At 40.7% G+C, this 22,602-nt stretch overlaps 1 protein-coding gene across 1 annotated transcript in view; it reads left to right on the top strand.

Moving 5' to 3' along the window:
* The window catches only part of Ryr3 (ryanodine receptor 3), a 535,270-nt gene that overhangs the window by 136,142 nt on the left and 376,526 nt on the right, over window positions 1-22,602 (top strand). The window lies entirely within an intron of this gene.

Below are 22,602 nucleotides of genomic sequence, written 5' to 3'. Positions count from 1 at the left end.
TCTCATGGCTGTCTGGAGCATGGGGAGAGGTTGTAGAGACCAATTAGCCTCCCCTTCTACAGGTTCAAAAAAGGAACTGGTGTTGCCAGTGGCAGTAGCTATGAGCCAAAGGCCCAAGAATATCATCCTGGGGAGATATTTGAGTACTTGCAACATCTGATGTGGAAAGGAATTAGTCATCTGTTACTGTACTGCATATTATCCCAAAGCTAGGTGACTTGGATAGCAAACTGATTGACTATGCCATGGTTTTTGTGGGTCAGGAACTTGGGTTTGTTATAAGTGACCATGTTAGTTATTTTTCACTGCTGTAACAAAATACCTGAGAGAAACATGGGAAAGGAGAGAAATTTATCCATGTTCATGATCTCATATATTTTATTCCACCGTCTCTTACATCCACGTGTCTGGTTAAGGTGATACTTCTGATGGAAAGACATGATATTGGAAAGCTGCTTGCTTCTTGGCAGTCAGTAAGCAGGGTGCATGTAGAGTTAAAGTGCACTCTTCAAAGACATGCTTGTAGTGACCCACTTCCATCAATTAGGCCCTTCATTGTAGTGGTCCATTCAACTATGGATAATGAGGTTACACGATCCCATTGCCTATTAATTTTATCACCAGCTGGGGACCAAAATTGGCATATGAACCTTTGAAGACATCTTATATAGAAACCTTAACTAGGAGTTCCCTGGCTTAAGTCCTCCCATAATGCTGTTCTCATCTCATCATAAGGGGCTTGGGAGGGATACTTCCAGGCTCACTCACCTGGCTATTGGCTGACCCCTGGTCCTTACTGGCTGTTAGCCAAAGGTATCTGTCTCTGACTATGTAGATTCCTTCATGAGGTGGCTGCCTTCAATGAAAATGAGCAAGAGAGGCATCAAGAGAGGCGTGTGACACAAACAGCACTCTTTCTTTGACCTGTACTTGGAGGTCACCTCATTTTTGCTGCATTCTTTTCATTAGAGGCAAGTCCCTAAATCCAGCCCCACTCAAGGAGCAGGGATTGAGCAAGGGTATGAGTCCCAGGGGGCAGGGATTGCTGCAGGCTATCTACATGGGGACTGGAGGCAGGGTATGGAATATATTATAGAAATACACTTGTTTTCTCCGTCATGTATTTTAAAATGTAGCATGGCCATGTATAGTCCCATGCTGAATAAAAAAAATAAAACAGATGCCATCACAAAAGCTGGAGGAGTTCTGAAAATTTCCTGAAGTATAATCAGATTTGTATGTGCATGCACGTGTGTGTCAGGGGGAGGGGTCTATCATCATGAGGCTAGGATTTTTGACAAGCTGTGTGAGCTAGGTCATTCATTTGGGTGCATGAATTTCCTGTTAGCATGAAAGGGATGGATTCAAACAGGACCAAGTATGAAACACTGAAATCTTGAGAGAGGTGAGGGTAGTTGGACAAAAGGCAGTTGAGGAAATGGTCTTGATGAGGCAAGAGAATACTGAGAAGAAAACTTGTTTTTAAATATGTCCTTATGGCAGCCCTACCCTTCTATCTGTGTTCCCTTTTTCCTCTTTGTGTTGCTTTTCCTGGCACTTTCCAAGGCTGAAACCTCAATACTTTGAGAAGAGAAGGAGCCAGCTCCAGTGAGCTGTTCCTTCAATGCCTCAGCTAAAGTGTTCCTCACACAGAAAGACGCCAGGGCATTATTTACCCCTACTCACTGCTTTCAGAAAGCCTGTGCCATCTTTTAGACAAAGAAAACATCCTGCTAAGTGATTCATTTTTAAGTCTATTGGTTGCACTTTATTTGAGAAAACAAAAGCGTGGCCAAGCTTTGTGGCACATAATTGATTCCTACGATGAGGATGGAGGGAAGGAATGGGAGAGCCTGGCCACAAACACCCCCAAACCATGATGCTCTCGCTTCACATGCATCAAAGACACCCCTGCCTCTTCCCTTCATCTGGCTGCCTGAGGCGAATGTTTTGACCAACAATTCACACATCCCAAAGGGCTGAGGTGTAACTATTTGGGGCAGAGTGGCATTGGCTCTTTCTGGGCAGAGTTCTAACATTCTCCCTTTTTAGATATGATTTCCTTGATTTTGAGTTTAGGGCTTTGTTGAGAGGGGCCATAGGTGAAGGTAGAAATACAATGTCAGCTTAGGGACTATACATGTAACTTAAATTTAGACAGCACACACCAATCAATGATTCTTAGTCTCACAGAAGCACTGAGTCATGGATTCATGAGTTTTGTGACAAGTGAGTGGATTGGGGTTATTGTTAGTTCCTGTGTACATGCTGTTAGAGAAAAGCTTTCCAGGGTATATGTTTGACCCATAGAAAACTGTGTGGTGCTGTCTCTCCTACTACAGTCTATCTTCAGCTCCAAGTAAAGAAGATGTAATAATTTTCTGGCTTAAAACTTCTAGTTCCTACTTCTGTCCTCTCCACAGTTTGTGGACATCACTATGTACCTGTGGGCCTTACTAGAGATGTCTCACAGTGCCTCCAACAACCCAGAATTTCCAACAGCAAATGCATTTCACCTAATTTGGCTTCTCATTTTATCACCACCACTGTATGGTTTTGGGCAAATAAAAAATTCTGAGCTGGACTAGTTTTGGCAAAAAGCTGGTGCACAACACCCCACCCACACCCACACCCACACATACACACACACAAATGGTGTCTTGCTTCCCCTTCCCCCAGCAGATAGCAGTGACTGTCACTACCTCTATTGGAGCTGGCACCCCAGCCTACTCTTCCCACTCCGAGCTCTTCATTTTCTATGCGTCATTCAGGATAGTAACAGTTCCCATTCGCCTGGCTGAGAAATATACCATGTGGATGAGAGTGTCTACTGGCAGGAAAGAGAGACCTGAATTTTAAGAGTGGAAAACATGGGCTCCACAATCCTGTAAGTGAGACAAAAAAAGCAGGTTAACTCTGGAATTGTTGATTCTTCTGTAACATCCACAGTAATCCTCCAGAATCTAATAGGAATGAAGAGAATCTGGAAAGTCTACTGATTGGAAGTCAAATTGGGAGAGGACAGGGTCTCAATTGAGCTTGGAGACTCAGGAAAAAAAAAAGTTAATACAAATTTGAATTCATGTTTTTTTTTCTGATAACATTGTTCTTTGCAATTAGTCCATAGAGTGCCTGTGTGCATGATTAGTTTCAGTTTGTAAGGTTCACTGAAACTAGGTGCTCACCCAAAGTCAAGAAGCCAGTCCAAACTGGAGCCTTTGGAGTTTATTCTGGAAGGCTTCTATTGAAACACTGTCACTGACATCATTACACTGCCCATGGCATGGGACGTCTAGTTGGAGGACAGGAAGGGGCTGCTGTGCTGTGGAAACCAAATGGAATTTAATGTTGGAGCAAGATTTTGCAGGCCAGCTGTGGTTATTTGCCCCTCTCAGGATTGGTGTCAAAGAATAGGAAAACCCCACTTCATGTTGGAGGGAATGTATGTAGTTATGGAGTACAAGTGGACCCTGAAGGGGATGTTTCCCATTTATAGTCTGGCAGTCACTTGGGAGCTGACAGTTGATTGTGAGATGGAAATAGTATGCTTTTCCTTTAAACTTCCAATGTAAGACAGGCATCGAGTAATCAGTTAAGGATAATTGATGCTTTGTGAATGTAAAACAGTGTTTCAGCTGTCAGAAAAGCCATCGGCAACCCCACGAAAGTCAGCCCTGTGTCTTCTTCTAAATCACTCCACAATTTTGCAAACATCTATAACATGTCAATTGGAATTAAGCTGTGTATCCTGCTGTTACAAAGACACGTAAGCCATTAAATGTTGGTAATTCCTAAAGTGCTTCTTCAATATAGTTGAAAAACAAAAAGGATACAAACATCTACTGACTACTTGTTATATGTAAATGCTTTGGGAGGGAGTTCTATTTGTTAATTCAATCCTCAAATAATCTTTGGAAAAGTGAATAGTATTCTTTCCATTTTTTTAAGTGAAAAGTTAAGGTATTTTGCCCCAGGTCTTATGGCCAGATCCAGTAATAAGATTTCAGCCTGGCCAGTCTGATTTCAGGACCCAATACTCTTCACTACTCAGCTGTAATGGATTGTATATGAAAATTGAGTCCCAGAATCAATCAATACACAAGACAGCCTTAAAAACAATTGTAATACTTTAACCATAATTACATAAAAACCTACAGCAATACATTAGTGTCAGAGAAAGTTTGTGCTCTATGAATGTCAAGCCCATCTGAGAAATTCTTCCTCAGAGTAGCACCTGACATGCTGGCTCCACCTCTCCTCCGAAAACTCCAGGGATGCTTAATGCCACAGAACTCTTTCAAACACTGGCCCCATCGTGTAGTTTTGAACCAATGAAGACCATTAGCAATCATCCATTTGCCAATTGTAATTTAAGAAAATTTAGAATGTCAAGTGCCATATTATAGCAAAATTTATTCTTAAAAAAACAAAACCTTACATTGTAATTTGTGTTCAGATGTCTTTTATGTTTTCTGTGTTCATTTACATTACATTGTGGCCCAGATGTGGGTAACTGGATAAGCTGAGTCTAGTTTTAATAGTGGTTAACCTTAGTCGTATGGGAGCTCATAGTGCCAAGGACCACATGATAGCCTTTTTGTCAGGCAGGTACTATTGTTCCAATTTCACATTAAGTCTACAGAATTCATCACACATCCTATTTCATAGTTATGCATATTTTTTGGCAGTGCTGGGGGTCAAATATCTATTCTGTTTTGTTTTGTTTCTGCAGTACTGGGGAGTTGAACGCAGGGCTTTGTGTATGCTAGATGTGTTAGATAAGCCCTCTACCACTGGTATATATCCTAGCCCTTGTTTCTATTTCTTTATGAACAAGACATCAATACATTGGACTTCATCACTGAAGCATGTGACTCTTTCTTCCATGTATAATATTTGTTTGGGAAACAGATTGCCCTAGAGTAGGAAGGTAGTCATACATCATAAAATGACAGAGACATAGTCTGAGAAATGCATCATAGATGACTTCACTGCTGGTCCTATAAGATTATACTAGAGCTAGAAATTCCTGCTTCTCAGAGATCATAGCCATCATCACAGTGGATCCACCATCAAATCCGTTCCACTGCCAGTCACATAAAAGCCTATACAAACAATCATGTCCAGTTAATAATAAATGTTACTGGTTTATGTATTTACTATTTATTTTTATTTTAGAGTGGACTTGCATGTGTTGCAGGGAAGGGCTTCTTTGTGTATGTGCGTATGTGTGTGCTTGTGTTTCTCCTGAAGACTTGGGGGCAAAATGTGGAAGAGGAAGCTAATGGTAACTGATTATTCCAACTATATGTACACCTAGACTACTGTTTGTATTGTCTCTTTGTTTTTAACAAGATATTTTAAGGTAGTATAATAAAATACAAAGATTTAAAATAGGATGATATGAGTTATATGCATAAATCAGTGGTTGAGCATTGCTAGAATGCACAAGGCCCTGGGTTTGATCTCAGAACCACATTTAATAAAGAAAAAAAGATAAAGGATAAAGCTTATAGGATAATGATATAAGGAAAGCAATTTTCTATAGATGACAATGTGTTTGAAGCCAAGTGTTATTGCTCCATTCAATCTAAATGTGTAGGATACTGTCATCTACATTTGCTTAAATATGCTCTATCATGTTTGTACAATAATGAAATCATCTGCTAGTAAGTTTCTGAAGATGTACGTTTGTCATTAAGTGATACATGACTATGTTTCTATTCTGGAACATTCTCCCCACAAAATGTCTATTATGGCACATGGAAGAAAGAAACAACATCTGGTTCACTGATTGCCTGGGTAAGGAAATCCTATATGTCAATTACTTAACCATAAAGAAACAGAAATGGGGTTCATCACCTGCACTGGCAAGAAAAGGCAAATATGAAATAGGACTCACAGTGATTCTGTATATTTAATGCAAAAGGGACCAAATGGTGTAGTAAAAATAGTGACAGTTCAGTCTCCTAAGAATGTGTATTTGCATGCAAATGTTGACTATCCCCTCATTTTACCACACATCCTGTTGTGCTTGGAAAACAAAGAGTCTGTATTGCATCCTTTGTCAACATATAGGCTTTGGTTCTGTCAAAAGCAAAGATAACCTTTATAAAGGGAATAATCTTTGTGAAAGAAGTATTAGCTCCATCAGGGAAAATACTTGGTTAACTTACAAATAACCCAGGCTTTACACACACACACACACACAAACACACACACACACACTCACATTCACACACACACATACGAGAGACAGACAGACAGACAGAGAGAATAGATAGATAGGGATGGATGGATGGATGGATGGATGGATGGATGGATGGATGGATGGATGGATGGATGGATGGATGGACGGACAGACAGACAGGTGGATGGATGGATGGATGGATGGATGGATGGATGGATGGATGGATGGATGGATGGATGGGTAGATGGACAGACAGAGAGAGAGACTAAAAAAGGTTATCAATTTAGTTGAGAGGACATCTGAGGCAAACATCCCTATGATGGTTAGTATTAACTGTCGACTTGAAAGGCTCTAGAATCACATAGGAGGTGAACCTTTGTTCATGCCCATGGCAGTTATCTCGATTGCATGAGTGCAGACCCACCACACTATGGCCATGGGCTATATAATCCCAGCACCATTCCATAGGCTAGGATTGTAGACTATAAGTGGAGAAAGGGAGCTGGGCAGCAGCATGCATTCATTGCCCTCTCTGGCTGTAACCAGCTGTCTCCACCTCTGTCCACCTTGACTTCTCTACTATGACTGGAAATCCAGAATGAACCTTTTCTACCTGAAGTTGCTCCTGTCAGTATTTCATCATAGGTTCAGGAAAAGGAACTAAGACAAGACTCTTTTTCATGGAGTCTTTCCCTAGAATCTGTGGATAAGTGGATAACGTGTCAGATTGGGAGTTGCTGAGTTCTCTTCAACTGAGACTTCAAGAATGGCTTTGTCCCTTAAAAACATCAATAACTCAAAATATGAATAACATGCCCTAGTGCTGAGGAGCTAGAAGGCCAAAAGAGGAGATTAATCCCTGTAGACTATGCTCAAACCAAGGAAATGAGCCTAGACGGGCTGTTATATTTATTCTTCACAAGATTTTAAACTAAGGCTAGTTTACAGGTGACATTACAGGTAACACCAACCTTTTCTTTTCACTTACTTTTCCCAGCAGTGGTCCAGGCTAACAAAAACTATAAATTAACCTTTGACTTTGCTATAACATACTAGGTTTAAACATAAGGCCCTGGCCTAGCTATCCCAAACCATAGTCTTTTAACACTTACTGGTAGATTTATCCTACACAAAAAGAGTAAGCACTCAGGCATCTCACAGCCAGGAGACAAGCAGGCAAGCTGAACATTAGTAAAAGTACAAGGTAGCAAATTCTATGCCTGAGTGCTGTCCCTCAGAAGATTGTCTTCCAAGGGTACTTGTGTTACAGGCTTGGTCACCAGCCTGTCATACTACTGGGAGGAGAGGCAGCCTAGTAGACAGAAGTTGGGTTATTGGAAACATGTCCTTGAAGAGAATGTTAGGTCTCTCTCTCTCTCTCTCTCTCTCTCTCTCTCTCTCTCTCTCTCTCTCTCTCTCTCTCTCTCCCTCTCCCTCTCCCTCTCCCTCTCCCTCTCCCTCTCCCTCTCCCTCTCCCTCTCCTTCTCTCCCTTCCTTCCCTTACTCCCTTCCTCTTTCTCTTCCTCTCCCTTACCTCTCCCTCCCTCTCCCTCTTTTTCCTTCTCCCTCTCCCTCTCTCTCTTTCTCTCTCTGTCCTCTCATTTACCCCTGCTTGCTGGCCCCATGAACTGGGCAACTTCCTCTACCATGTACTACTGCCTCATCACAGGTGTGAAAATAACAAAATCCATTAAGTATATGCTTAAATCTCTGAAAACAATATCCAAAATAATTTTTCTCTATAAATTTAAAAAAATCAGGTGTTTTGATATAGTCATGGAGAATTGACTAGCACATATATAGTGTGTGCTGAAGATATGGAAACCCAGTGGTGGATCTTCTAAAGTTAGATTATATATGAAAGGGTTAGAAAATAAGGAACATGACAGAGATATAGCTGCCAGAACAACAGAACTGTGTGTCCAGAGGCTCAGAGATAAGAGAGATGGAAAGCAGCTCCATGGGGCTGAAATCAAGCTTTTTGGTGTGGGAGAAGGAGCACCTGAGATTACACAGAATTACGTCAGGACAGGATGACAAAGAACTTGGACTTTATCTATAAAATATGAATGTTATGGGGAAAACTGGGCAAGAATTTTGAGCAGGGGAGTAGGCATCTCAAATTCTTGCCTCACTGTGTGGGAAACATGGAGTTTGGGTAGAGAAGAAGCAGAAGACCGAACTCAGAATGGAAGCCATCCTCAGGGCCCAAACTAAGACACTCATGGTGGGACGGGGCAGAGAAAAATCAAGAGAATCTGAATTGTATGTGTAAAAGAGAGTAGCTGTGGATGCCTTCCAGATTTCTCTGTGGCTGTGTGAGTGAATGATTACACTTGTCACTGTGGAGAAACCACAGATGAAACAACTCTAGAAATGTAAGATACTGGCCTGCTTCTCGAACTGACGTGCACTTAGGTGTCTGGATGGAGAGGAGCAGCATTTAACACAAGGGGACACAAGAGGCAAGAGCTCAGGTAAGATTTAGGAGTCATCCATAAGGAGTTCTGAGTTGAGATCAGTGATTTGGTGGGTTTAGCTTGTCGATAATATAAAAGGAAGAGGCTAAGGAGAGAGCTAGAAAAAACTTGCAAGTGTCAGAGACTGAATGGGGAGAGCCAATGGGCAGCTGGTACACTGCCTGAGAAGCCAAAGAATTGTTCCAAAAGAGATCCACGGTATCCTTGCCACACACAAAATTCAAGTAAGCCAAGGTCAGTGTCTCAGGATAGGATACCTTGCAGCTCTCTGAGAACCTACAGTGAAGGCCATTGGCTGAGGAACAGATGACTGTACACAAAATTGAATAGATGTGACTTTGTTATGCTGTCACAAGAGACAGAGCCTGGGGATGCTGGTTCCTTGGTGTTGATATTGAGGGATTAAAATCATAGGCAGAAATGTCACCCTTGTTAAAGAGCAGCAGAGGGTTTCACAACTTACATGCACTGGATGCCATGTTTAAATGAGTTAGAGGGATGTTTACACATAGTCTATGCATTCATGGAGCTCAGGTTCTTTATTGCATGGGTAACAAGATTCTGCAACTGGTTAAACTGACCAGATAGAACCATTTTAAATGATTATTCCTATGGTTTTGTTTTCTCACAGATATTCACCACAAAACACTTTAACTATCCCAGGGAAGCTAGTTCCATGTTCACTGTGTAAATAAATATAACTGAATCGTGATAATTTATAGTGGTGTTTAACCCTCACTTTCAGTAAGGCCTCTCTCATATCTCATTTCAATCTCTTCTGCTACATTTTTAGAACTATTCTGTCTCACTCTGACCTTAGTAGATAACAGGTTGTTACCATCTTCCATATATCAACCCTTGCCATACTGGCAGATGAATAATAAATTTCCTTTCTACTTAGAATTTGGAACTCTTCCATATAAATAACTATCAAAAAGCCTAAATAATTGATCTCACAGACTGCCAAGAGGATTAACTAGTTAACAGACATAGATTGTAGGCTGAGCAGGCAAGCTGGCAAGCAAATTTAGAGAAAAAGGAATTTTATAAACATGTATGTGTATGTGTTCATGGGGTGGGAAAGAGTGAATATATACTTGAGTACGTGTAAGTGTGGAAATCAGAGGAAAACCTTACATATCCTTACCAGGCATGCTACCCTGTTGTGGGATGGTCTATATGTCAAATGTGTTGCTCTGATTGGTCAAAAAATAAAACACTGATTGGCCAGTGGCCAGGCAGGAAGTATAGGTGGGACTAACAAAGAGGAGAATTGAGAGAACAGGAAGGCAGAGAGAGACACTGCCAGCCGCCGCCATGACAAGGAAAATGTAAGGTACGGGTAAGCCACGAGCCATGTGGCAAGGTGCAGATTTATAGAAATGGGTTAATTTAAGATATAAAACAGTTAACAAGAAGCCTGAGCCATTAGGCCAAAGAGTTTAAATAATATAAGCATCTGTGTGTTTATTTTATAAGTGGGCTCTGGGACTGGTGGGACTCAGAGAGAAAACTCTCCAGCTACACCACCCATGTCCTTTGAGGCAGAGTTTCTCATTGGCCTGGGTCTTCCAGTTAAGCTAGGCTAGCCAACCAGCAAGTCCCAAGGATCTCCTTTTTTTCCCTTCCCAGCAATGGGATCATGCTCAGCATTTTTATGTAGGTTCTGAGGACCAAAATCAGATTCTCATGCATTTGAGGTAAGAATTTTACCAACTGGTCTATCTCCCCTGTTCCTGAGAGAAAGCTTTTAATTAGAAAATGAACTGTGCAAGGTATCATTGGGCTGTGTTTTACCTATTATCTTTGTGGCTTTGTATATGAATTTCTTCTCTCATAGAACTGTTTCAAGTTCTATCTTGAACTACTAAGAGGTTTGAGTTTGATGACTACACTAACCTGTTAACTCCACATTAACCCCTCTGTGATATTTGTATAGACCATTTTTTCTTCTCTTCTCTTGAAATGAAAATATATTTGCACAAAAGATATGAAGAGATATGAGGTCATAAGAATCTTCTGGGGTTTGCTGGTAGAGATGAGCATTGTTTTTAGCTATTACTGTTTGGGTCTCTGGCTTTGTAGATTAGCTTCAATTATAAACAAAGCAACAATTAATGGCAGCTATGTTAAACATCATTTTTCATCATTGACCCAATTTATAGAAAAGGAATGGATGCTGATGCTGACCCCCAAACTGGCTCAGAAATTTATCATCTAAAACTCTATAAAGAAAAGCTACCAATCCTTTGGATCATGTATATTGCATACTTAGAAGCGCGTGCGTGCGTGCGTGCGTGCATGCGTGCGTGCGTGCGTGCGTGCGTGCGTGCGTGTGTGTGTGTGTGTGTGTGTGTGTGTATGTGTTGAGCATATAAATAGCTACCTGCAAATGAACTATGATTTCAAAAACTTGCTAGAAACACATTTACTTACAAGTCGCATATGATACTTAACACTGTGTAATAGTATTCATGTATTTTCCCCACTTTTTAGAAGGAAGACTAAAGTTTCTTTCCTTTTTGCTATATAGGAAAAACTGAGGTGGATGGCTATTAACTTAGTGACATATTGAGGGCTGCTAGCTCCTGCCACTGAGAAAGAAACGTGTTGCTGTCAGAAATAGACTTTAATCTGTTTCTCTACTACTGTGAACAGTTCAGTTAAGTGTTTTGAGACCTAAGTGTCCCTAGATATACAGCTTTTTGTTTTCTTTAGGGATAGAATGTTAATCGTGGATAATAAAATAGCTCTACTTACTCTCATTTGGAGTTACCAGAAAGTCATTCACAGTTGTTGTGGAGCAGATTCAGAATAGATTGGAAACAAATTGTTAAGTTGTGTGACATAGACAGATCCAGGTGCATTAGAACATTAATGACAACTTGCTGGTGGGTCACATAGTGTGATGTTCATTTCCTGTTCTAGGTTACTGGGTTCAGAAATATCCAAGAAGGAGGTAAAACATTTCTGGAAATGCCTCTCGGGGTGTTTCTAAAAGGGCTTCCTGCTGAATTAGGAGGTGGGGTTAGGAAGATCCATGTTCTAGTAGAGTGGGTAGACATCATTCAGTGGGTACTGGACCCAGATAAAACAAAAAAGGCAGAGAGAGAGCAAATCCTCACCTTCTCTCCTCAAGCTGGGTCATTTGTCTTCTACTAGCAGACTTCAGACTCCAGGATTTACAGCAGTTGCAGTTTCTCTCTTCCTGTCACTGGGGTTGTCACATCACAGGACTTTTGGCTTCCATAAACACTAGTTTTGTGATAAATCTGTGTGTGCACACACCTCCTATTGGTTGTGTGTCTCTGAGAACCCTAACACAGCAAGGTTTCCATTTTAAACTTCTGTCCTAGAATGAATTTATGATTCCCTAATTCTGGCGATGTCAGCGAGGCGTTAGTTGCTTCTGATGATTCACTCAATCTGTCAGATCCTCTTCCTACCTCATCCTTGTCTGCAAGGGAAGAATTCTCAGGAGGCCTCAAGAAAGCAATTTACTTAATAGGTTAGCTTTTGGTGATCTGCAACCCCAGGGACAAGAGTGGCCTAGGGCTGTGTGGCCTCCTCGAAGGAAAGAAGCCCAATAACTGATCAAACCCACTGTTTGCCTTTCATATCCAGAATTCGCTCATTGTACCCTATGACTCCACATCTGTTTCACAATACCTGCTATCCCAGCTGTCACTTATGTCTTGATACTTTCCTCTGACAATCAATCAGACTCCCCAGAGACTCCCATCCATTTGGAGTGGGCTTGGACCCAGGTATCCATACATTTCTTCAAGTGCTCCAAGTGACTCTTGTGTTCATGTAGAGTTGAGCTCAATTGCCTTATAGAAGGCTTGGATTAGTTCCTTATCCTGTAAGGATAAAATAAGGAACTGGCATAAAAAAAACTTAGGATACAAAAGTTATATCTTCTGTGCCCTCCTCACCAAAGTAAATCAAGAGTCTCCAAGAGATCTAGGGCTTCCTTTTGCATCATAGTGAAAGAGACTGTAATTTCCCAAAGTAATTCAAATACAAGTATTTTCATGGTTCTTATACTGATGGCCCTTATAGTGATAATAGAGTGTGGATAGCAGCCAAACCTGGGAAATATGTGCTTCTTAGAGCCTGGAGTGAGCACATGGGAAGGGCTGATTGGGAGCAAAACATTGTTCTGTGAGTGGTGTCTATGTGCTCACTCCAGGAGGGTTTTTTTATGAAAATGAAGAAGCTGAACCTGAACCCAGGACTTTGTGGAGGGGTCATGTATCTGTGGATTAAAAAATATAATGAAGTTTTGGTCATCTGCTTTTGCATGTACCATTCAGGCCTGAACTGTGGGCATTTTGGCTACAGCCTCTAGAGTCTAAGCTACTTTGCTCTTAATCTATACACCTTGTCAATCTCCTGAGATTGTTCTACAGCTGTAGGTAGTAAAATTTCCCCCAAACAAAACTTGAGATTGGAATTATTACAAGTTGGAATTCAGTCAGACATAGCTGTATTTAAGGAGGGAAATCGATGGGGGATTGCTTTCGTCCTTCTTTCCCTTCCTCACCGGGATTTGGGAGAAATCCCAGTCTTTTACAGAAGTAACAAAGCATTATGTTTAATAAAATTGAGTAGTCCTATCTGCTATGCTTTTAGTTTTATTGAGCTTTTATCAGATTTGGATTTGGCCAAGAATTCTAAGGACTTTTATCACAGAGAAGGTATATTTTGTGAGCCCTTTCTTTCATATATATCTTTCATATATGTGTATATCTTTCACATATGTATCTTTTGTATATATGTGTATATTTGTATATGTACATATAAATTCTTACTCATTCTTCTCTCATATATTACATCCTGACCACATTCTTCTCTCATATATTACATCCTGACCCTCTACTCTTCCAGTCTCTCCCGCACCCACCTAATCTGTTTCCCTTCAGAAAAGAGCAGGCCTCCCAAGGATATCAACTGAACACATGGCGAACCCATTCTTAAGACAGACTTCAGAAAGGTTAGGCCATGACGTGTGGTCAGCAGTGCATTTGTGAATGGTGAAGAAGAGAGAATCTCTGTGGAGTGGGAAGTTGTGCTTTCATCTGACACGGGTTTACAAAGTTGGGTTATTGATTTGTTACTTAAGAAAGCAAATCTGTTCCTGCTCAACAAAACCCTTTGGACTGCACTAAGGCCCCACCTCTGCTCCACAGTAATGGAAGGAACTGAAAAAATTAGCATCACTAAGTGTGTGGAAAGTATCAATTACGTAAGAACTTGAAACACGCTCTTGACAAAGGAGCCTTGGTATGGTGAGAGGAATTTGGGTTTGGGAGTCATAAAAAAACTGAATTTAAATAGCCATTTAGTAGCTTTGAAACATTTTTTATTCTCTGGATCAAGCTGTGCACAGTATGTAATAGGCAATCAATGGATACTCAATAAAAATAATGAAGGAATAAAAGCAATAGCTATCCAATTTCAGGCAGTCACTTAACATACCTGAGCTCAGGCCTAAGTGTCCTTCTCTATAGAATGGGCCTCAAGATAATTATTTTGAAGAGAATTTTTAGGATTTGAAAAATACAAAAATGTTGGAAATAATGCTTGGAAGGCACTCATTACATTTGACTGTCTTGCTGGTCCATCCCATCCGTACTTGCTCTCTGCTCACTGGTGTGTGATATGAAGACTCTCCTGATTTGTAGTCTTCAAGCCAAGAAGCTATCTCACACAACCCTCAATTCTGAACTTCAGCCTAGTACCTAGACATTAAACACTGAGCCTTGCCTTTGGTTTGGGAGAATTCCTGTCAGGAGAGATGGGCTTTCACTCAATTAGGTGGGTCTTTTGCTTCTTCATGACATGTATTTAATAATCCCATATGGTGTCTGATATAGTTCCTGTGCTTTGGGGTATTTTTAATCTACAGCTTTTTACCCAGATTTGACCCACCATTCTGATCCATTATTTCTCATAATCATTATTTCATTCAGTGCTTGTTTCCCATAGGGCAGGTGTTTGGGATGAGTAGCCACGATGGCGATGAACAGGTTAAAATCCCCTCTGAGCACTAAGTATCTGGGAAGGGCAGATTTAAACATAAAATCCTACCTTGCAGTGTAGAGGTATAAATTCTTAAGAAAAACATATATTCACAATGGCTCAGCCTGGGGCAGAGAAGGTATCAGGAGGATCGTGCGGAAGAGAGGGGTAGATCCAGTGTCCCTGAGCTCCTGTCGCTGACTGACTGGTGCTTCTGTATCCCAAATCAGTCACCATCTCTACATACTGTTGCCATCCAAAGCCTGTTTGGGCCAATGTATGTCATATTTAGCCTTTAAAATGTCAGTTCTCTGAGAGTGGGTACATTGCGGTCATGTTTGCCACCAAGTCCCTGACCACAAAACAGAGTCCGACACCTTACAAATGATACAAATCTTTCTGGACTGCATACATGCCTTTTATCTGAATATAACTGCAAGAAAGGGATGATTTTCAATGACACTTATCCTGGACAGGCTAATTCACAGAACTTTATTTATCCTTTAATAATGAAAACAAGTCCTGCTTGCCAGCAACCTGTTTTCAAAGTTTTACCCATCTGAATGTCAGCCCATAAATTTCATTACAATCTACCAAACATCAAGTATTGTTTTTGAAAAGGCCAGTGTTCCACAGCTCTTAGATTTTGTATAGAAACTACTGGATGCTTTGCTCTTGCTTTCAAATTTTACATCTGGCAATAGATTAGTAGATTATGCACACAGTATTTTCAGTGCCCCATACATTGCATTTTCATTTCATTGATATTTTTCTATCAAAAAGTACCAGAAAAGTATCAGAAACTGCCTTGAAGCACCATAAACATAAAGAATTGTAGTCAGTGCATTATTTCCCAGAAATAAAAGTGGATGCACAAGAACCCATTCCCCGTAGGTGGGTGGGTATTATGAAGAAACTGTATGGCCAAGAAAAGGCACCGTGCTTCCACACAGGAGCCAATGAGAACACTTAAGGAAACCAACTGAATAAGTAGTTCTATTAACATCCAAGGGCATCTGTCATTACACAGTTTTATCAGGATCCATGGATAGCAACACAGTACAGAGCTGGATACTTTTCTGCCTACAAGGTCATAGTGCTTAGCATGAAACAAAGTGGAGACATGCATTTATGATATGAACCCATAAAGTTAAAATGCCCTAGTCACAGCTTTTTAAAGAATAAGGTTCAGGAAGTGTTAGATCCAGAGGCCAAAATTTTTCTTCCCTAGCTTTATGCCATTGACCTTTGCTACCTCTGAGGCTAAAAAGTCTATGTTGTGACTTGCTATGATAGTATAGATTTCTCGCATTTATTTTTCTCCCTGTGGATAGTGTATCTAAAGCCGAAAGAAGCCAAAGAAGTATGTTCAGGCAGTAGGTGTGGTCATTAATCTTGTGTATTTTGACTGAATGATGAAGAACTGTTACAGTTTTCAATGCTGGCTTCTGGATAAAGTGTCACACCAAAGATGCCTCCATGTGACCAGGCAAAGGAGAAGAGTCACAATAAGAAAAAGTAAGGAGGATACCAACAAACACACAAAACTAGATGGGAAAAAGCTCCTGAGCTCTCAACCTTACACAAAGAACTAAAGAAACTGGGTAAATCTGGGAACAGGAGAAGTGGTCCTCCCCAGGGAAGAGCACACCAATTATTGTTCAGTGCCAAACAATCATCCCTGAAAACTTACATATAAGTAACATTTCATGGACTCAACAGATTATAGCATTACCGAGGGAGAGACTTCATTGAAAGAAAAGCACTCTGAGGAAGAGTTTTTGAAGTACTACTCTGGAATTAGAAAAAAGAATATTAAGGAGATTGTCAAAGATTCTAGACGGATCAGCCCACAGATGGAAGGAAGAAATAAAAAGTATTGCCTAAGACATATGAACGAAGTATTAAAGAGAGAAACTGTATCAATTTTGTCTGTTGTCTCCCCAGATTTGCATCTTTATTGTAGTTTGCAACAGTCCAGGAGCAGTAAGGAGTCAGTGATGGGTAGTCATCCCAACTTTGGACACATTCTAAACCATTAAGAGCAATACCAAAGGGGCACTAAAACCCTAAACCAAAACAGACAAAACTCTCTAATGCTGCCACTGGGAGGGTTGTAAATGCTATCTCTTAGCCTGGGAGAGTGAGACACTGAACTGGTTATCCCCCTCCAATCTACAATGTCTGGTTCATAACTTTTAAGGAGGACTTAAGAATAACGGAGTGTCTCATCACTTTACTATGAGAACAAACAGTATATTAAAACTTTTTAAAGGGATCTTTATTAAGCAAATTTTTGCTAACATGGCCAGTTGTTCTAGAATACATAGTTCTCTCATTGACTTCACAAGGTTTGTGCTTTTCTATGTAGTGAAAGTACCCTGTTGTGCACTGTGAATTCTCAGGTACATAAGTGGTTCTTTGCCAAAGATAGTAGAACAAAATGAGACAAATAGTCACAGTGGTAATCAGAACACACAGAAGACACTTTCCATTAGTCCCTGAAGGACAACCTGTGGATGGTCTAATTCCAAAAGTTCTGTTTAGTTTTCATGTAAGAGATACTGCTAGTAAAGCCTTTCTATTATTTCACACAAGTCTGTGCATGAACTTAACAGGCAGCAATAACATTATCGGCTCTGTAAAACAAAACATGATGTTCAAGAAAACTGGGTAGGACACATCTTCCTTTCAAAGGCAGTCAATGTCATGAATTTTTCTCTTCAGTATTAGCTGCCCATAAATGTGAACTATGAAATCTACTGGCCTATGCTCTGTCTCACATGCTCACTGCCCACAAGCCTCTCAGTACTGATGATGCACAGATCTAACTATAGGGCTGTCATCAGCCATCTGATGAGCTACCTGAAATAGGATTGCCAGCCATTTTGTTTTATCCCAGAACATTCTCTCACAGTAACCCTGAGAGAAAGAGAGCCAAAGTGCCTGCCACAAGCCCCTAGATGGCAAATGTAGTGCCCCATTGTCTCAATCCTTGAGCCTCAAGCTAGGAGGCAAGCGGGAAGCAGTAGATATAGGAGAGCCAAGCCCCATCATTTCCAAGTTCTGAGTCTTTTGGATAGATGACTACTTTACTTTATCAGAGAAGACTGGTGATGATGTGAACTCTAAGCAGAGATTGTCCTTGTTCAGGGACAATCACTCAACACTACCACCAGCTGAGTGTGACGGGAATAGCTGGTGCATGTGAGCCTCATAACTTGAAGGGATGCTGACATATAATATACACCCTGGATGATCATCATTTTTACCTTTAATGAAGGTTTGAGGCTGATGGTCACTGTTTCCAGAGTTGTAGTCATTAGACATAGAGGTTTTTTTTATTGACTTTGAGCTCCCTGGCATGTACTCTGTGATTTTTTAACTGTTTGACTGCATTAAAGGGCTGAAATATTTCTATTTTTATCAATTCCATCACTGTGATACTTAGAGACAAACAAGCATGAACTCAGATGTATTGCTAAGGTCAGTCTCTTGGTGGCCAAGATCCAGTTTGGCATCATGTTAGGATGACTGAAGTCTGAGTCTATCATCTACAAGATGTGTAGTACTAGGCAACTCATTTTAGCTCTCTGTCATTGACCTGTTTATCAAATACAAAACATATTAGCAGATACCTTGTAAGACCAGAACTAGCATCTGGTAGTACATAGTCTCTATTATAAAATATGTATAATTGATTAAATTGACTTTTGGTTCCCCTTTTGTTATTTTCTTCTTTGCTGATTAATTAAACTGAGAGTTATCCCTGAGCTACATGTTCCTCCTTTAAAAATACCTTTATTCATTCTATGAGAATATAATGTATTTTTAACATATTATTGCCCCCCCCACTTTTCCCAGATTTACCCACTTTGTAACCTTTTATTTTTTTAACAACCCACTGAGTCTTAATTTGTCTTTCCCATTATAGTCCTGAGTGTAAGGTCATCTACTGGACTATGGTTAACTGACTATGGGTCACACTCTTGTAGAAAAATGACTCCCCTACCCCAGAAGCCATCAATGGTAGATAACTCCTTAGATAGGGATAGGGGTTCATGAACCCTTTCCTGCTCCATGCTGGAATATTGACTGTGTTGATTTTGTATGGTTCTTGTTCAGGTAACTACAGATGCTGTAAGTTCATGAGTACTACAATCCTATCATGTTGTGAAGAGACTGTTTGTCTCTGGTCCTCCCAGACCACTTGCTCTTACAATTTTCTGCCCCCTCCTCCACAGTAGTACCTGGACCATGGGTGGTGGTGACATCTATGCTGTGTGGAAGATAGTGAAGATATAAGTTGCATAGCACATTCTGAGGAGTAAAACTGAAAACTTGGGGGTGGTTGAGAATTCCAAAGGAGGTTGATGACAGGGTCTACTCTGTAGGCAAACTCTATCTTTAGGAGAGGCAGGAGGATGTGGAAATGGGAAGTACCTGTAAGAAAGGCAGAATAGTCAGAATAGAGTGAAATAGGAGAATGGAGAGCTTTTGACAATAACATTTTAGAGTCACTGGGCTTGATTTGCCTGGAAGATAAGACAGTTGTAATGAGGGAGAGGTGAAGCTAGAGCTCAACTGTGGGGGTACTAAAAGAAACAGAGTTGGACTTGTTTGAGAAGAGGCAGGGAACGTTTTCATGGTCTCAAAGATTCTGTGTCCTGGGGACATGTGAGTCACAGCTCTCACCCTGAAGGACAGAGTGTGTGTCCTAAAGATCTTATTATCTGACCCCACCATTGCTGGTGACCCCCAAAAGCACTTGCTCCTCTCTCCTTTGCTTTTCTCTCACGGAAGTAAGAGGTGTGGTTATTTGATACTGCCTGAGTGATATCTGTTTTAATTCCTTCTCCTCTTTCAAAGAGAAAAAATTTGTAGTTTTATTCCAGTGAAATAAAAGTTGAAAATATGTTACTAGGAAATCCTATAAATTTATACTGACACATAATATGAGTAATTTTTTCTATAAAAAAAAACTCTTTCCTGAGGCGGATAAAATAACTGGCTAGGGGTGTTTTCTAGAAACTGACAGTCTTGATAAAGTTGAGCAAGACTTGAAAGGAAGAGAATGAGAATGCAAAAACAAATAACAAACATAGGGAGAGAAGATTGGCTTCTCAGAGTGGAATAGTTTAGCTTGGATTTTTGAAATGGATCATTCTCAATTGTGGCCAGAAAAGTTTATGATAATGTCTTACTAAAGCACAGTAGAAATAATTAAATCCCAGTGTCACTTCAGGCTCATTATGCACATAAACCTTAAAGTTACTTGGGATGACAGTTAAAGTGAAGTAGAAAAATCCCACACGCTGGCCTTTCACCCTCAATTCCATTATTACAGCGTTAATGGATCTTGCCTCATAAAACTTTGTATATTCAGAGTAGTCTAGCAGAATGTTTTGCCATTGGAAGGTAGTCAATAACTGTATGTTGAACTCATGCAAATAACTTTATTGGGTTTTCTGATTATTCCTAAAAGCCAAATAAATGATGGGAGAAATGACTAGGATGTTGGCAGGTTGGCAAAGAAGCTTTAGAGGGTGGCAGTTATGTTCCCCTGAGTGGAAAGGATTTTGCACATGAGTAGGAGAGTAATGGTCTGAAGTTGGCATTGAGGTGTGTGTGAGAAGAATGCAAGCTTCTGGGGTACTAGAAGCAAGATGTGGGGAAATGTACAAGCTCCAAATAAGTGGACTTCTTTATAAATGGTACCCCTGGACAGTACTTGGATGTGAGGTCGAGCAATGTGAGAACAAGAGAAAGACAAATTGGTGGAGGGAAGAGTACAGATTAGTACAGGAATTGGATAAATTAGGAAAGGCTGGCCACTGGAGGGACTTGTGGTCTGTATTTTATTAGTAAAAGAAGTGACTCATGCCATTACTCAAAATGGAATTCAGTGCAAAAGTTTGAGCATCAAGCACTTGGTGGCTCCAGATGTCTGTCTGTGCAGAGTCTGTGGAGATAATAGCTGCTGTGTGGAGCAAAAGCAGGTGCGAGTAGTCATGCCAGCTGCTGTCTACAGCCGGGTCAGCACTGAGCATATGGCTCTGGACAGAATGGAAGAGTGAAGTAGGACAGTGGCTGAAAATCCCAGTCACCTGCATGTCACCTACACTGCCCACCTAGATGTGTGATGGCATAGGGCTGCTACTGACTTCCTACCGAGGCATGTTGTGGTGTGAGGCTGCTTTTCAGCAATTGGTTATGTGGTCAAATGGTTATTCAGGTTGGGTTCATTTAATCTAATGCTTTCCTGGCAGCATGTGTTGTAAGAATGTATGGGCACGTGTATAGAATGGAAAATTTTCAGAAGACCAATAGGCCCTAAGGCAGCCAGAACAAGGTCAAATTACAGTGGTTTATATACATTGGGGTGGAAAGGAATGGGAAATGGGGTCTTGGAAAGAGACCCCTGAAGACCCAGATAAAAAGAGTAGATTTCCCTAATTTTATTGGTTCATGGAAAATCTGGTCTATAGGCATATTCCAATTTTTTTTCAAGTGCCTATTTGGGGGTTGTTTGTTTTATACCAGTAAAATGTGTGTAGATAGGAGATAGTTAATGACTTTTTTCAGTGCAGGCTGTAATTAGCATTTTTCATGAAAGCATTAGGCACTTGGAAGACCATCTCCTATATTACAGACCATTTAACTTCTATGACCCCTGCTTCCCAATGCAAGTAACCTCTTAGTCATTTTGACAACTAAGTCCATTCCCCTGCTGCCAGTGTCCTTCAAAAAGATCACACCACTTCTGGCTTATATACAGGATAGAGGAAAAAGCCACCTGGGGGAAATTTTCATTCTCTCTAGAGATTTCACTGAGCCCATATTTAAATAGCAGTGATATTCTGAAGTGTTTTTCTTTCCACTCAGTAAAAATGAAGACCATGAAGTCTGACTTCACTGCTCAGTGTCCTAAATTGATGACAGACTCAATTTGATAATAGACAGTAACATTTCAGTGATGCAGTATAACCGTGGCACTCTCCTCTTGCCCTGAGTCTCCTCTGCATGCACCTCCAGCTTGTGGCTAGTCACAATGCTCTGTAACCCCTCACCTATCTCAGGATACCATCACACATCTTTATAGACATCTGCTACTAGTCAACATGTTCACATTCCTCAGGGGAAGATTTTATTCTTTTTCAATTAACTTGCATATCATGGACACAGAGTAAGAAAGTCCACTTCTATTTAATGTGCCTTTCCAACTCTCTAAGAGAAACTGAGTGTCTAGGAGACATGAGGGAAGGACAAAGATAACGGAGCTCATGGCAAGATGGAGGCTCTGTTGTAGATTGTCTTCTAATTTGACTGCACCTGGAAATCTTTATGACATTGGAAGTCCAAAGTCAAGAGAAATGGCTGGGAGAGAAACCATAACTGCCAGATTGGAGAATAGGGATGGAAGATGGGAAAGGACAATGTTTCGACCTGAGTGAGAGTTGTTGTGCATGAAGTGTTCTATTATTGTCAATGGAGGTATGCCTCATTCCCACAGCCATTGGCAAGAAGAGTGCCATGATGACCTCTGGAATTTCAGGAGGGTTGCTTTGGAGAATGCTCTATACGGGGAAGTCCTCCTTGAGAATTCAAACACGTTCTTCTGCTTGGGTTTCAACTCCTCCGTCCTGTTTGGATCTCCAGGGTTCTTTCAATCTTCTTTTCCCAGAAAATGTACTTTCTGTGTAAAATTCACTTTCTGTGTAAAATGCACTTTCTGTGTAAAATTCACTTTCTGTGTAAAATGCACTTTCTGTGGCCTTCGGCACCTTTGATCTGTCATCTTTGGCACGTGTGCTTCCTTTATTCCCACCCACTAAGCAGACTTGCTGCGTCTTCCACAACCTGACATGAACTTTCTCTCCACTCATCCTGCCCCCACTCTGATTG

The sequence above is a fragment of the Peromyscus maniculatus genome, chromosome 4 (genome assembly GCF_049852395.1).
Source record: "Peromyscus maniculatus bairdii isolate BWxNUB_F1_BW_parent chromosome 4, HU_Pman_BW_mat_3.1, whole genome shotgun sequence".
Lineage (NCBI taxonomy): Eukaryota > Metazoa > Chordata > Mammalia > Rodentia > Cricetidae > Peromyscus > Peromyscus maniculatus.
Note: the sequence above shows the minus strand (reverse complement) of the source record. Positions and strands in the feature narration are given on the sequence as shown.